Genomic DNA, 5,559 nt, shown 5'->3' on the forward strand with positions numbered 1-5,559 from the left:
ACACTCTGGGGGGCGATGATGTGCTCTTGCAATAGAATATTTTCATGAGTGAGATATTTCATTTGCACACGAACCATTTCGATGATCCAAAAAGCTTCAATCTCAATGGGGGTAATATGATCATAGTAAGGTTTAAGGATATCTTCTTCTTCCTCCTCAGCAGGCAAGGCTTGTTCGACCACCGGCGCTTGATCTCCAGGGGCTTCCTTGCTCTTGTCCCCTTTGAAGGCTTCTTTGGGTTCTTCTCTCTTTCATTCAATCTTCATCAACCAAGCACCCTCTTCTACGTTGTCGGAGGAGGCAGATGGCATGATGCCTGGCTTAACAGATCTGACAGAAAACAACAAGAAAGAAGAACAAAAGATTTATCTGTGATATGGTGGTCAATAGGTTTGGGGGTATATAAAGATTTTTTATCTTGGGAAACTAGCAAATAGAGTCCGGAAGGTACCCGAGGTGGGCACAACCCACCTGGGCGTGCCTGGCAAGCCAGCACCAGGCGCGCCCTGGTGTCTTGTGCCCACCAGGGCTACCTTCCTGGTAGTTTCTCCTAATTTTTAGTATATTCCAAACTGACAGAAAATATTTTTGCGGATTTTTCGGAGTCCATTTACTTATTTATCATGTACCTGCTCTTTTAAGGACGCAATGAACAGGACTTACCCATCTACTATCAGCTACTAGTATACATGTACATTGACTTCCCTCGTCCCACCGATTGGTGCATTGCACAACAACCAGCTCAAAACTCCGTCCCAAATCCCTCTGCGATGACGTGATTAGTACGCGCGCTACCAATGCTTATGGACCATCTGCCAAGGCGGCTGAGACAGCCAGCTACGCGCACGGGTGGACGACAACAGCAGCAAGCATGTGGATTTTTTCCAGCATTGACATCTGTGGATGGTTCGAGAGAACAACAGTAGCTTCGCTGGTACTGTAGCTAGAACTGTAGGAGCGAATCCTAGCATTTCCAACCATTGGATGGACTCTATCAATGGTTCAGGTTGCTTCCTAGTCATGAGATTCAAAATTTCAAAACTGGTACACTATGTAGTAGTATAGATAGGATAGATTATACCTGCTTCCAGAAGCTTCAGTATTTTAGTTCTTACCACTTCTTTCATTTTAGGATTTAAACATCGTTGGTGATCAACAATGGGTTTAGCATCAGGTTCCATATTAATTTTGTGCTGATAGAGAGTGGGACTAATGCCCTTATGATCATCAAGAGTATATCCAATAGCAGATCACTGCTTCTTCAGAACCTTCAATAATCTTTCTTCTTCATATTCTGAAAGGTTAGCACTAATAATAATAGGATATATCTTTTTCTCATCAAGATAAGCATATTTCAAAGTGTCTGGTAATTGTTTTAATTCAAACACAGGATCACCTTTAGGTGGAGGAGGACCTTCTAGAGTTTCAATAGGCAAATTGTGTTTAAGCAGAGGTCGTTGTTCAAAGAAAATTTTATATATCTCATATCTTTCATGCATATGCATATCATTTTCATGGTCTAGCAAATATTGTTCTAGTGGATCAGTAGGAGGCACGACAATAGAAGCAAGACCAATTATTTCATCCTTACTAGGCAATTATTTCTTATGATGCTTTCTACTAAACTTAGAAAAATTAAACTCATAAGACTCATCAGCAAAACTTACACCGACGATTTGTTTCTCAGAATCTATTTTAGCACTAACTGTGTTCAAGAAAGGTCTACCAAAGATAATGAGAAAAAAGTCATCTTGTGGGGAACCAAGAACAAGAAAATCAGTAGGATACTTTATTTTACCACACAAGACTTCAACATCTCTAACAATCCCAAGTGGTGTGATGGTGTCTCTATTAGCCAGTTAATAGTAACGTCTATGTCTTCTATTTCAGCGGGTGCTATATCATTCATAATTTCTTGATATAAGGTAAAAGGAATAGCACTCACGCTAGCACCTAAATCAAATAAACCATGATAATAATGATCTCCTATTTTGACTGAGACAACATGCATGCCAACAATAGGTCTATGTTTATCCTTTTCATCGGGTTTGGCAATTCTAGCAGCTTCATCACAGAAGTAGATAACATACCCATCTAAATTTTCTACCAGGAGTTCTTTAACCATAGCAACATTAGGTTCTACTTTGATTTGTTCAGCGAGTTTCGGTGCTCTTATATAACTTTTATTGACCATAGTTTAAACTTTAGCATGTTCCTTTATCCTAACAAGGAAAGGTGGTTTTTCAATATAAGCAGTAGGAACAATTGGGTCAACATTATAAATAATAGTTTCATCTTTAGCTATTACCGGTTCTTTAATTTCTTCTTTAATAGGTGGGTGATATTTAAACCACTTCTCCTTAGGGAGATCAACATGAGTAGCAAATGATTCACAAAAGGAGGCTACTATCTCAAAGTCAAGTCCATATTTAGTGCTAAACTTTTGAAAAGCATCAGTATTCATAAAAGATTTAACACAATCATACTTAAGCTTAATACCTAACTCTTTACCTTCGTCGAGTTCCCAATCTTCGGAGTTGCCTTTAATTCTTTCTAAAAGATCCCACCTGAATTCAATAGTCTTCTTCATAAAGGAACCAGTATAAGAAGTATCAAGCATGGATTGATCATCACGAGAAAGCCGAGCATAAAAATTCTAATAATAATTTATCTTGAGAGCTCATGATTGAGGCATGAATATAACATTGACTTAAGCCTCTCCCAAGCTAGAGTGATACTTTATCCTTCACGAGGCCAAAAATTATATATGTAATTCCGATCATGATGAACTAGATGCATAGGATATTTTTTTTGGTGAAATTCCAGTTTTAATCGATTCCAATTCCAAGATCCAATATCATTGCATAGCTTATACCATGTCAATTCTTTTCCCTTAAAAGATAAAGGGAAAACCTTCTTCTTAGCTTCATCTCTGGGTAAACCTGCAAGCTTAAATAATCCACAAATTTCATCCACATATATCAAGTGCATATCAGGATGTTCGGTTCCATCTCTTACATAAGGATTAGATAGCAGTTGTTCTATCATACCTGAAGGAATTTCATAACCAATATTTTCAGTAGGTGCAGTATGTTGAGGGGCAACTAATTGTGGTTCCGGTCGAGGTGAACATACCTCGAACAAACCCCTCAAAGGATTGTTCTCCATAGTAACAAGTGACAATAAATTTCAGCATGTAGTAATAATTTTTTCCTTACCGATTTCCACTTATCAAGAGCACTTCACTTCCTGGCAACGGTGCCAGAAAAGAGCCTTGATTACCCACAAGTATAGGGGATCAACTGTAGTCCTTTTGATAAGTAAGAGTGTCAAACCCAACGAGGAGCAGAAGGAAATGACAAGTAGTTTTCAGTAAGGTATTCTCTGCAATCACTAAAATTGTAAGTAACGAGTAGTTTGATAGCAAGATAATTTGTAACGAGCAAGTAACGATAACGGTAACAAAAATTCATAAAGGTAGCCCAATCCTTTTGAGGCAAAGGACAGGCCAAAACGGTCTCTTATGATAAGCAAAGTGTTCTTGAGGGTACACGGGAATTTCATCTAGTCACTTTCATCATGTTGGTTTGATTTGTGTTTACTACTTTGATAATTTGATATGTGGGTGGACCGGTGCTTAGGTGCTTTTCTTACTTGAACAAATATTCTACTTATGATTAACCCCCTCGCAAGCATCCGCAACTACGAGAAAAATATTAAGATAAAATCTAACCATAGCATTAAACTTTTGGATCCAAATCAGTCCCTTACGAAGTAGCGCATAAACTAGGGTTTAAGCTTTTGTCACTCTCGCAACCCATCATCTAATAACTACTCCACAATGCATTACCTTAGGCCCTAATAAGGTGAAGTGCCATGTAGTCGACATTCACATGACACCACTAAGGAAATCACAACATACATACCATCAAAATATCGAACACATGTAAAGTTCACATGATTACCTACAACACGATTTCTCCCATGACCTCAAGAAAATATGTAACTACTCACAAATAATAATCATGCTCAAGATTATAGGGGTATTGAATAGCATAATGGATCTGAATATATAATCTTCCACCAAATAAACCATATAGTAATCAACTACAAGATGTAGTCAACACTACTAGTCACCCACAAGCACCAATCTAAGGTTCCAGTACAAAGATTGAACACAAGAGATGAACTAGGGTTTGAGAGGAGATGGTGATGTTGAAGATGTGGATGGAGATTGCCCTCCTCAAGATGGGAGAGTTGTTGGTCATGATGATGACGATTATTTCCCCCTCCGGGAGGGAAGTTCCCCTGGCGGAATCGCTCCCCAGAGGGCGAAAGTGCTCCTGCCCAAGTTCTGCCTCAAGATGGTGGCGCTTCGTCCCGAAACTCCTCCCTTATTTTTTCTAGGTCAAAATGACTTATCTACCTGAAGAGGGGCACCAAAGGTGGGTCGAGGAGGGCACAACCCACCAGGGCACGCGGTTGTGCCCACCTGGTGGGCCCCTCTGGTAGTTATTTGCTCCAAGAATTCTTATATATTCCATAAAAATTCTCTGTGAAGTTTCAGCTCATTTGGAGTTGTGCAAAATAGGTGGCTTGTCGTAGCTTTTTCAGGTCCAGAATTCCAGTTGCCGGTATTCTCCCTCTTTGTGTGAACCTTGCATATTATGAGAGAAAAGGCATTAGAATTACTCCAAAAAGCATTATTATCCATAAAACAATATAAATAACAGTAGGAAAACATGATGCAAAATGGACGTATCAGTGTGTAAAATATCATTTCACTCATCCTTTTTAAATCTAGTGAACTTATAAACCACTATGCACAGCAAGCAGAGAGCATAGCTCATATGAACACAACGGATTAAAGTAGCACAAGAAAACAACATATTAACACAGTCATTACCCTATACTGGTCAAACACCTAGAGGGGAGTTTACTACTAGATTGCCAGGTCCATGTCAGCGGGCCCTACATAAACACGCTAGTGGCATCTGTAGCCGTAGATGGTGGAGGTTTTCGCGTTGTAGATCTAAACCTTGAGGCCGAGGTTCGACAATTTGAGATCGAGGAGGTCACCGGCCATGATCTTGTGCTCCAGGGAGAAGTATTGCTAGCCCCTCCCATGCACCATCTGCTTGTTGAATGTAGCGACCAGACCTCAAACAGTCTGATCTCTGTGCTCCGGTGTCATCCCTGGATCAGTAATGCTGACACCACATAGTACTTGGAGGATTTATAACAGAGTAGCAATCACACACTTATTACATCGAGTGTCTCAAAAGAGAACTTATTACAATAAATATGGCTTAAGGCCATCTAATAATGATAACAGCGGAAGGCTTGGAAGACAAGTGAGTCCATCAACTCCAACGGCATCACTGAGTATAGAACCACGACCTAAAAACTCCTTAATCATCGTCTGAAAAGTCTGCAACATTAACGTTGCAGCCCGAAAACGGGTCAGCACATGGAATATGCTGGCAAGGTAACACATAGAGAGTAATGGAATGAAACAGCTATACTATATGCATATTTGGCTGGTGGAAAGCTCTATGG

Source organism: Triticum aestivum, chromosome 1A (genome assembly GCF_018294505.1).
Source record: "Triticum aestivum cultivar Chinese Spring chromosome 1A, IWGSC CS RefSeq v2.1, whole genome shotgun sequence".
In the NCBI taxonomy this organism is placed as follows: domain Eukaryota; kingdom Viridiplantae; phylum Streptophyta; class Magnoliopsida; order Poales; family Poaceae; genus Triticum; species Triticum aestivum.